Source organism: Anser brachyrhynchus (assembly GCF_964034855.1).
Source record: "Anser brachyrhynchus genome assembly, chromosome: 1".
Classification (NCBI taxonomy): Eukaryota; Metazoa; Chordata; class Aves; order Anseriformes; family Anatidae; genus Anser; species Anser brachyrhynchus.
In genome coordinates, this window is record NC_137694.1 from 171,912,045 (window position 1) to 171,924,009 (window position 11,965).

At 32.8% G+C, this 11,965-nt stretch overlaps 1 long non-coding RNA gene across 3 annotated transcripts; it reads left to right on the forward strand.

Moving 5' to 3' along the window:
- Nucleotides 1–639: 639 nt before the first annotated feature.
- On the forward strand, nucleotides 640–7,656 carry LOC308188561. 3 transcript variants are annotated; one of them, XR_013945585.1, is made up of 6 exons: nucleotides 640–1,285; nucleotides 1,923–2,091; nucleotides 3,046–3,116; nucleotides 4,345–4,498; nucleotides 4,943–5,034; nucleotides 6,228–7,656. It is a non-coding gene; the product is annotated as an uncharacterized lncRNA (long non-coding RNA). The 3 variants fall into 3 exon arrangements; XR_013945586.1 differs by lacking the exon at nucleotides 640–1,285 and adding an exon at nucleotides 1,324–1,588; XR_013945587.1 differs by lacking the exons at nucleotides 640–1,285; nucleotides 1,923–2,091 and adding an exon at nucleotides 2,379–2,487.
- Nucleotides 7,657–11,965: the final 4,309 nt, after the last annotated feature.

Sequence of the window (11,965 nt, forward strand, 5' to 3'; positions counted from 1 at the left end):
CATAGAATAGAGAAGGCTCAGGGAGATCAATGTATATAAATACTTGAAGAGAGAGTGCAAAGAGGATTAAGTCAGGCTGTTTTCAATGGTGCTCAGTGCCAGGACAAGAAGCAAGGGACACAAACTGGAACACCAGAGGCTCCATCTGAACATCAGGAAGCACTTCTTTACTGTGCAGGTGATGAAGCATTTTCTCTGGTTGCCCAGAGATGCAGTGAAGTCTTCCTCGTTGGAGATCTTCAAAAGACATCTTGACATGTGTTGTGGTTTAACCTGGCTGGTAGCTCAGCACCACACAGCCATTTGTTCACCCTTTTCCCCCAGTGGGATGGGGGAAAAATTGAGAAGAAAAAAAAAATAAAAGCTTTTGAGTTGAGATAAAGATAGTTTATTAGGTCAGAAAAGAAATAATAATGATAATAATAATAATAGCAATAAAAATAATGTGTACAAAACAAGTGATGCACAATGCAACTGCTCACCACCTGCTGACTGATGTCCATTCTGCACCATCCCATCCCCAAGCAGTGGTCCTCCACACCCCAGCCAGCTACCCCATATTAATTGTTCAACATGACACTATATTGTATGGAATATCCCTTTGGTCAGATGGGGTCAACAGTCCTGGTTCTGTCCCATCCCAACTCCTTGTGCAACACCAGCCTCCTCACTGGCAGGGCAGAATGGGAAGCGGAAAAGTCCTTGGCTCTGTGTAAGTACTGTTCTGCAACAATTAAAACATCAGCATTGTTATCAACATTATTCTCATGCTAAATCCTAAACACAGCAACATAGCAGCTATTAGGAGGAAAATTAACTCTCTCTTAGACAAAAACAGGACAATATTGTTCTGGGGCAATATGCTGCAGATGTCCTTGATTAAGCAGTGGGGTTAGGCCAGATAACTTCCATTAGTCCCTTCCAACCTCAGCTGTTCCGTGGTTCTGGGACTCTGGGAAAATTGACTTCAGATAACTTTGTTTTAGTCTTTTCATTGTTTTTCTTGTTTGTTGTTTATTTGTTTTTCCTTCTGCATGCAGTACCAGGAGGTGCTGAAGCATTTCCTGCTGCTAATTTTGGAAACACCACTTGAATACTTTCAGTGTTATTTATTGTTCAATCTTACATGAACAATGACATAAAACTCCACTTTCTCCCCTAGTGTTAATTTTCTTTTTTTTTTTCTGTTCTTGTACTAGTCTTAGCATAGTATTATTATTTTAAATACATAAAAAAGTGCTTTTGTAACAAGATGGAATTGTGCTGCCAACCTTATTATTAGTAGGTATGAACTGTCACAGCTCTGAGTACAAAATAGTTTAGAAAATGCACCACTTCAGGATGTACATGACAACCTTCCTTGACCCAGGAAAGCTTCTACATGGTTTATACAATACATTTGAAATGTCTTGTTGCAAATATATGGGGTCAATTCTCTTCCAGCCATAATTTTTTCTAGTTTCACTGTATTCAAGGAGGCTACAGTGGTTGAAACACTAGCCCAGAGACATCAGTTAGAAGCTTAAAAATATGTCTAGATTATATCTCTACTAATTATACTAATGATGGCTGGTTGATCTATTATGAGGTATGGAATTCTGAGAATTAACACGCAAGGAAATTTCATTGCATTATATTTCTCATTTATTTGTAAAGTATAATTTTATTTTATTGCTTTATGATTGTTCATAATAACTTGCAAATGTTCTGTAGTATATTTTGCAAAAGTAATGAAGTGTCAATAACATAGAAGTACAGTACTACATTTTGCCATTAAATCAGTATTAGAAAAATACTTCATTTTGAAAGTGAATTTTTAAAAATTATGGCTTTGTAAAATATAATATAAACCTTCCTGTTATTAATGAGAGAAACTTGTCTTTTCTCTTGTTGTTGTTGTTTTTTGGTCATCTAAACAACAGGATTACTCCTTTATCATATCTTGGCTACTGCAAAGAGAGTCAAATGGAGCTCATTGGAGGGAAGACCACAGAGGAGTGGTCAGAACACAACATAGCCCATATCCTTATAATTTTTTTTTCCTCTTGTTCTCAGTGTCACAAATGTTTGTAGACTTGGACATAAATTCAGGTAATCAACAGTTTGTGGAATAACAGTCAAAATAAGTCTAGACCTTGATAGGTTGCTTAGCCATTTACTAAATACAGCAAAATGCTGTAGCTACATAATGAAAAAACACTATGAAATGCTAAGTTTCTCATCTCAGGGAAAATTGATTAGTTAGTTAGTTTGTTTTGCTTGCTTGTTTTTGTTGTTGTTGTTGTTCTTTTGTTTCTTTTTTTTTTTTTTTTTTTTTAAGGGACAACTGGCATTATTCAGGACACCTGCCTCTGAATTCATACCACCCAGGTTTAGAAATGTAATTAACTTATGTAAGTTAAGAGTGAAGATGTCCTAGCTTTCTGTTCAAGCTTTGCTTGTATTCCCCATTAAATCTTCCACTTCAACGCTTTGTTCTGAGTTAAGGTAACCTTAGTGAAGTTGATAGATATAATGTCTCTCATTCAGATAAAGTGTGAAAAAACTTCCAGCTTGCCTACATCCTTTATAGAATAGACAGCTGAAATTGTAAGATCTTCTGCCTGTAAAAAGGTACACACAGGTCTTGAGTAAGAGTTATCTGTTGTTTTCCTGTACCTTACTAAAAAGAGAGGCTTACTGTGACTTGGTGATAAAACCAGACATATGGGACTGGCTGGATTAAAGCCCTGAATGTGAGGAAAAAATAGCAAGTTCCAAAGAAAATACAGAGGGAAGCAATATACAAGGATACAAAGCCACAAAGTATTGTTTTCGGGGTCACTTTAACACAGAGCATTTGGAACTAAGTGTCAGAGCTATGTGTAAAAAGCTATAAATTGTGAGAAAGGAAAATGGAAAGAGCAGTAGATATATATATATATTTTTTTTTCTTTTCTCATAGATTCTAGCTTTTTGTGCCCCTGGGTTCAGGGGAAGAAAATTTTGTATATTTTTTAAAATAATGTTGGGTCATCTGACTCTACAGCAGTGTTTCTTTTTCAGGTAAATACTCAAGAAGATCAATGACATTGCTTCATACTGGTTAGTCACTTAAATTTAAAAACAGCTTAGAGGTAAGCTGGAGACAGGACTGTTGTTTTTCTCCTTTTTCATAATATTCTTAACACTCAAGACTATAGAAATCGAAAAGTGTATCACTCCCTGGCAATAAGTTAGTGCCCCTCTTTGTCACGAAGACACTGAAGAGATGTTTGAAGGCCAGATTGCTTTAATGTAAGATATATAGTTTTATAGCAGATGTGTCAAGTATATTGAATTGTCTTATTGTGGTAGCATCATTATATTAGCATAAAAGAAAGGGGGAAAAAAAGCACTGAAGATTAATTAATGCTTTCTTTCCTGCCTTTTTATACATTAAACCAGAAAGAAACTTTTTTTTTTTTTTTTTTTTTTTTTTTGGTTTATGTGCAGAGAGAGAGAGAGAGAAAATATATAGGAAGACTATTAAATGCTTCACACACTGAGATATCTTCACTAAGATTCTGACCCAAAGTCAGTTTAAAACACCTAGAATGTTTCACTGATTTTGGTGGGATTTCCATCAAAACTTAGTTCTGAGACAGATGAACATCTGAAAAACAGATGAAGAAATTAAAGTTAGACCTATTACTTTTCCTGTTGTTGTTTTTGATTTTATTTTAAATTTTTACATGGTTGAAAAAAGAGGAGTAAAAAAAAATTCAATCTTGTATTAAATTTCCTTACGGATGAGAGTAAGCTTGGGACTAACTCGGCATATGTAATAAAACGAAGGTGGCAAATATATTTCTAAAATATGTGAAATTAAATCATAGAATTATCTTTATCTTAGTGTGCAATATGAAAGTAATATGAGATACATTATTAATAAAGGCAATGCAAAGCAACTAAGGACATGTTGTAGGCACTGCCATGTAAATAATGACCACTTGAAATACATTGTTGGCTATGATTTGGAAAAGAACACAGACACAGAACAGAAAGATTTTAATAATTTCCACCAAAAATATATCCACATTTATATCTTTTAAAAAATCACATTGACTTATGTTTTCATCTCCTTTCGGTTATTTTGAAAACTTCAAATTTTTTTCTTTTTTTACTTTTTTTTCTTATAAATATGATATATAAACATCCAGTTACCATGACAATAACCTCATTAGAAACCTTGCTTAAATATTTGATTTTGTGAGTTAACTCTGCTAACTTTCAAGGGCACAGACTGACCTCGCATGCTGACTTGCCACATTCAGACTTGCCTTCTAACCTTCCACAATTTCATTTGTCCTGTTGCCTTTCCAGAAATACCACTGATAAATCACTGCTGCACAGTGTGTTGAAGAAAGCCGTCTTTTCTGCCATGTGTACCTGCTTGTATTCACCCTGATAAACAGTATATTAGACTGCTGTTACTTCTGTCTATTACATTATCTACTACATTGCTCAGGCTGGGGAGGTAAACATCCTTTTATTTATTTATTTACCTATTTGTTTATTTATTTATTTGTTTTTACTTAAGCTTTATGCATATAACTACTTGTCTTTTAAGACAGAGAACTGAAAGCAATGTAGGAATTAATGTAAACATGCATTACAGCAGGTGGAAGTATATGTATCAGGTGATATATGTCAATTATGGAAAACATTTGCTTCAGGGAAAAGAAAGAGCCATATCAAGTGGTCCATGCAGAAAATTTCCTTGATGGTGCTGGGTTGATTCTATATATGTGTATACACATGGTCTTGGTCATTTCTGCTGGAAAGAAGCTTTCAAGTTCTGTGGAGATGTATTATAACAATAAGTAGGCTTTTAAAGGTAACCACAGGCTTTTTGTTTGCTTGTTTGTTTTCTTTTCCCCTTTTTATTTATTTTATTTTGTTTAACCCTCCTGATCCATAGGATGAACTGGAATCTCTAACTCCTTTAGCTGACCTCCGGTGTGATGACCTTAGGCTCTCTTAAACTTCCATTGGAAAATAGTCATTTTCAAGGTGAGATTTCAGCTGATGTATTTCTGAGTACTATGTTAGAATGCTGCAGCAATTCACATCATTCTAATATAGTACTCAGAAATACACATGATGAAGATACTGCCCCCTTATTCTAAGCCTAGAGCAGAGTATGCACACAATAATTCCAGGGATCCAAATAGACTTGCATGTCCCTCACTACTTCTGGAAGCCTCCTTTTTCTTTTCTATGTCCCACATGTTTAGCAAAATATCATTAACATTCATTTGTCAATAAATAAGAAATCAATCTTTCTTTCACATCTTCCATTTTTGATCCTAGTGAAACCTAAAAATGATAATACGACACTAATGGAGTTTTCCTGTTACCAGTTCAGGCTGGCATCTTATGCAGCACTTAAGTACCTGAATGCACATCCATTAGTCACCTTGAATTCATGTTGGATTTGTGTTCTCCATTAACCTACAAAGCATTCTCCTTTTTCCTCTGAACAAATGTTATTAAACAGAGTTTCAGAAAACATGCCTCAAATGCACTGTCCATAGTAACAGAGTCTGTACTCAGGTTCACAGTGGTAATATGAGATGTGAAAACCACAAACCATACATCTTTTATAAAAGTCACCTGCCTAAGAGCTAGGCAATAAGAATTTCTATATATGTGAAAAGATAAGAGCCATTGTGCCAAAAGAACTTGATATTTTTTAACCTAATTTATGTAAGTTATTAACCTAACTTATTATATATATATAACAACCTATGCCACCTATCCACTTTCACTGTAAGTAGAATGGAATGATAATGGACAAAATAAATTTAGTGTATAGAGGAAAGTGAATTGAAACATAAAATCTAACAAATATGAAAAGTCTGAAAGAATTAATGTCTTTTTTTTTCCTTTTATAAGAATAAACCATAGTAAAAGGTGTCTTTCCCTCTGTAAGTGATAAATGCCAAACACATTATTTATTTTGTACCTTCTTCCTTCCACTTCAAAGTACCTTCTTCCTTCCCCTTTTACAAAATACTGCAGTAGCTGTTTCCCTCATTTTTTTCCTACTGCAATATCACTCTTCTGTTTTCTCACATCATTCCTTTTACATAGTAAGGATAATTATCATGTATGAATATAAATTATGTATGTATAACAAAAACCCCAAAGATTACGAGTAGAGGAAGACATCAATTCTGTATTTTTTTCTCGATGCTGGATAGGTGGCAAATATGAATTCATCTCAATATGTTAACTATAAAAGACTCTCATAGAAGACATCAGAGTATGACAAGAAGGCACTTCAGTCTCAAAAAAGACACCAAAAGAGCCATACAAGGATTAAATACTTTTTGAATATAAACAAGTTTATTACTGAAGTAACAATTATTGCATATATCAAAACAATTAAATAAAGGTTACAGTACAAATGCATCAAAGAAAAAGTTAACTTATTTTGGTGGAGTACTATGGTGAAAACACATTTTAATGGAGAATGTTTATCAGTTCCTGAGTTTTATTCTATGAAGTTGCTCTATCCACCATGACAATTGCTGCTGAGTGTCATGAACATTTTGTGTGATATTCAAGCTGGAGAAAAAATATATGTGCAGAAACAGGTGCCTCTGTAAAATAACAAATTGCTTGTTATAAATCTTATAATAATATTTATGTATGTGCACATGCTGTATACATATGTACATGTGCATGTGCATATATTTGCAAATTTTAATACAAAGATCTTGATACTTTGAAAACAAATATGAAGATAGAGTACACCCTTCAAGTATTTACAATCTGCAAAGCAGACCAGAAATCCCTTCATCAGTGTAACTCACACATAACCAATCTCATTAGTCTCGGTAGAGATATCTGTATATGCAAATGGTACTCCAAGTGAGTCAAGACTTGTCTTCATGGCATTAAACATGTTCCTGTCTTGTCATCTGTGCTACATTTTAGAAGAGATGGAATTCATTTTTTTTTCTTAGTATTTGAAAAGAAAAAATAACATAACATTTAAAAAATAAATGTTATTGTCTCCATTGTCAAAACTTTTTCATTTAAGTCAATATGTTAAATACTTTTAATGTATAATATCATCATAAATAACATTGTTATGCTCATGACCAGCTGTTTTGTTTGTATTTTTGAATTCATAGTCCTTAGACAATATTGAGTTAGAAGAGATCTGTCGGGGAAATAAAAAAAAAAAAGCTGAACATTTATTAAATCTCACTAATGAGGTGATATCAAAGGGAAACAAAAACAGATAATGTCCATCTTATTAGTATTTCTTCATAATTTAAGTGTCTCTGAATTAGGCTGGTGTTAGGAATGGAATTTGAAAGTCAGACCATTTAAGTTCACTAGTCCTAATTCTGTCTAATTACTGTGTGATTTGAAGTAGCTCACAGGACAGCTGTATTGAGTTCATATTTATAGAGCCAAGATAACGCTTTTCATGTACCATACAGAGTAATCATCACATTTTTACTATTTAGTCTGCATCAAATGCTTTGAGATCCTACATGAAAATAGCTATGTTTATAGAAATTTTGGAAATATTGGAAATTTTTGTGGTTTGGTGTTTATTAATTTTTTATTTATTCCTAATTTTGAGTTCAGGATTATCCCGTTATAGAATATGAAGCAACTATACAGTTATATGTTTCACAAATATTTGGAAGTTTGGATTTGAAAGAGCTTTACATAAGTATCCAACACTTAAAAAGATAAAAGATTTAAATAAGGTTTGAGAATAATACATATGTTATTGTTCATCTGTTTTGATCAGAAGAAAATTTCAGGAAATGAAAGAAAGCTCAGTTTTAAAGATTTCCCATATTTCTTCACAAGCTACAATTTTATTTTGAATAAAAATAAATAGTATAATATGAATAGTATTGTTTATATATTTTAGTATTTAGTATATATTTTAGTATTTTAGAGCAACTGTGATAACCAGTAACTGTCCAAAAACATTAGATTTGCGTTAAAGAAACCCCAATGATATTAGAGTATAATAAACATTTGCAACAGTAATTGAACAATTTGAAAATAAGGGTTACACAAAGAAAAGACCTTTCTCCTAATGCTGACTTTTAGTATTGTCTTTACTCTTCTCAAGATAAAAATGTGTTTCTGGTATTTACATTATAGTTCATAACTTGCATTCAGTTTGTACAAGTATAAGAGGGCTATAGTAACATTTATTAAGATAACTAATGAATATAAGGAAAAGTCATATCATTTCAGTATGATAGTACTTCAAAACAGCTATTTGGAAAACAAAATACACTGTTAATACCTATAACAATATCGTATTCCTTTAAATTGCTTTCAATGCAAAACTGATTTACTTTAAAATTATTTTTAAATAACAAGGTCAGTATAACAACAGTAAACTAAGCAAGAAATGTTTAAAGATTTTATTTAATACAAAAAAAAAGAATATCTGTGAGTATTCCCGTGCATTTTTTCCATTAATAAGTAAATAAATACTTTCTATAAAACATATTTCCTTGGGGAAAAAAAAAAAATCACTTAAAGAAAGCAAAATAGCTTGGATCTGATCATTCCCATGTATATTTGAGATCTAAAGACTACTTCCCTCCTCTTGGGTAAAATGTTTCTGGAGTTCAGAAATCTGACAACATTCTCCCTGTCTTACTCATTAACACCTATGTTTTCTACCTAGGTAAAAAGTGTCTAATTACAGGTCTTCTAATAAAAATAAATAAACAAAGAAACAAATAAATGAATAGAAAGCACAAACAGTCATTCTATTCTTCTTTTGAAATCATTGGGATATAAAGGAACCTCCAGAAGCTTTGCAGGGTAAAATCTGCATTACCTTCTGGAGGTATTAAGCCCAGTCCATTGACTGCTAATATAATAATACTCCTAAATTTGCATGCCATAAATATGCATACAAAGTTAGATAAGATTAGTCTAGACCTACTTTGCCTTTTATGTCATCACTCCAATCCATTCCATTGTTGTTGCTTTTCTTTTTCTTTTTCTTTCTTTTCTTTCTCTTTCTTTCTTTCTTTCTTTCTTTCTTTCTTTCTTTCTTTCTTTCTTTCTTTCTTTCTTTCTTTCTTTCTTTCTTTCTTTCTTTCTCTTTCTTTCTTTCTTTCTCTTTCTTTCTGTCTTTCTTTCTTTCTTTCTTTCTTTCTCTTTCTTTCTTTTTCTTCCTTCCTTCCCTCCCTCCTTCCTTCCCTCCCTCCTTCCTTCCTTCCTTCCTTCCTTCCTTCCTTCCTTCCTTCCTTCCTTCCTTCCTTCCTTCCTTCCCTCCCTCCCTCCCTCCTTCCTTCCTTCCTTCCTTCCTTCCTTCCTTCCTTCCTTCCTTCCTTCCTTCCTTCTCTTTCTTCGTTTCTTCCTTTCTCTTTCTTTCTTTCTCTTTCTCTCTCTCTCTCTCTCCCTCTCTCTCTCTTTTTAATAAAATGATATCAATCATATAGAACATTCAATAAAGATTCCTAGCTCTGTTATATTGGGAGTATCAGGACTCTATGGACTGTTATTGCACAGACTGCAACCAAAACCCAAACGAGTTTGTTTATGCTACAAAAATATTCACAAAAATTATTATTTCCAACTGTCAGTCCTAAAATGCTAACTTTCATATATTGTCCTTTTAATCACATTTCAACAAATTCCATCAATTTGCATTTTTATTTCCAAGTGTATTGTTTTTTGACTACTGTACAATGACAATTATTCCCACCACATTGGTAGGGAAATGGTTTGAAACATTTAAAGACCTGAAGCATCTTTAATCATGATGCTAAGCATCAGCACATGTTTTATTAACTCTGCATTTGAGGGGGCTGTATCCATCTGTAGTGGGATAGAGCTGGAAAAGAAATATCACATCTAAGATACCTGTTCAGCAATCAACTCTACATGAATATAACCTCAAGAAATTCCACCGAAGTCAATGGTACCCTTGTGTTAGTTAACTGAAACACCTTAAGTATGCTCATAATTAAGTATATTTATACTAAGCTTGTCTACTGGACCAAGACCAGATACTCCACCACTTTAGGGATCAAGGTCATAATGAGTCTATGACAGGAAACCTAAAAACCTTTGTTACCCTATGTTTATCTGCAAGGCAAATGAAATGGAGAGAATGGCAATGCACATCAAAGCCTCAGCAAGTCTTTCTTCTTTGGAATTTGCCAAATAGTTCTTCTTTAAAAGAAGTTTTTAAAAGATCTTCTGTCTCTTTCTTATAGAAACTAAAAGATTCAAAGCAATTTCCTGAGCAGCCTCCAGTTTTTGGATTGGCTGAACAATTTATATATATATCGCAATCAGAAATTTGAACTTTCTTGCTACCCATCATCTGTGATTATGGGCATGTTAAAATGGCAAGAATCTTCATACACAGTTGGCTAGACTTCTACCAGAAAGCTGTAAATTTATTTCTATGTGGCCTTTGAGAAAGCACTTTAATTGATTCTTCTTGCTTGTTGTTGTTGTTTTCAAACATGCATCGCTGAAAGAGTTTTCTGGCTTTAACAATAAAAGTAATTGTTGAGTAGGAAAGGGGGAAATAAAAGATGAAGTCAAATTTTGTGGGGGAAAAATAGTATTGTGTTTGAGGTCATACTTTTAAAGAAATTGAATGTCAAGTATTTTAGTGCATGGTGAGCTCAAAACCAGAAAAGATAAAAAAAAAAAAAAAAAAAAAAAAAAAAACTTTGTCCATAGTGACACATTTGAAAACTCAATTACTATTATATAGTATTTGGGCTGAAAGGCATACTAAAACACTGGGTTTAAGTGGTTTGCTTTTTTCTGTTAGCTTTTTTTTTTTTTTTAAGCACAGCAATTGACAAAAGGATGAATTGCTGAATCTTTGCCAAATCTATTAAAATCGTTGGTGGATTTTTAAACTTATGATCTGGACTTGGGCACATAAACAGTGGGACAGAAAGCCATTTATGGACCCATGGTATATGTGAATTAAATATTGTTTAGAAAAAGTGGAGAGATGAAAACCTCAATTCTACCATCCTTACAGAAAAAGAATTATAAAAATAAATAAATAAATAAACAGCAAAAAAGTGTTTATTACAATGACTATATGTGCATGTCTACAGACTGTAAATCAGTGTAAAATAGTTGAAGCTTCCATGTGTTCATGCAATTAATTTTAGTTAAAAACATTATATGGTTGCATCAATTCAAACTTTAATTTAAAAAAGAAAAATATGTATGTATTTATCTTGATGAAAATTGCCTTGACTTCAGTCTCAGGAGAAATTTTTACAGATTTCATTTTTTTAAGTATAAGATTCCTACCAGTTCAGTTAGGCCAATAGCTGAAATTAAGGCTACTTCTGAGTATAAATAAGGAGCTTCACTTACACGCTACATATTTAGATTTTTTTTAAAGCAATTGCACTCTGAAAGCTCAAAATACATCTATAATTATATAGACATCTATTATTATTATAAGCAGTGCTCATAAATCACACTTTATTCTACCTCACTTCTAATGTCACTTCAGGGAATAAATATCACACATTCAAGGGTCTATAATAAAGAATCACTAGCAATAAACAATTGTGTTCATTTAAAATCATCTGTCCACCTGGTTTCCCCTTGAATTTTATGTTGTTTTTATGTCTGCTTGACAAGTAAACTTCATTCCTTACAAATATGATCTGTTGAAAGAACAATTACTCCAACCTAGTCTTATAAACAAGAATACATAAAGTTATATCTCCTGGTCTGTAATTTATAAGAAAGAGGTTTACAAAGTAATGTTTGGCCTTCATACTCTGTACAGGCATGAGCTGTTTCAGGTACATATAAAAATAGTTAGATGTTGATACATAATAAATAATTTTCTGCTTTTATGCACCTTGCCTTGTATTCTTATTTAGTATTTCCATTTGTGCAAGAAGACCTTACTTGAGGTCAGGTCCCTATCATGTTTGTC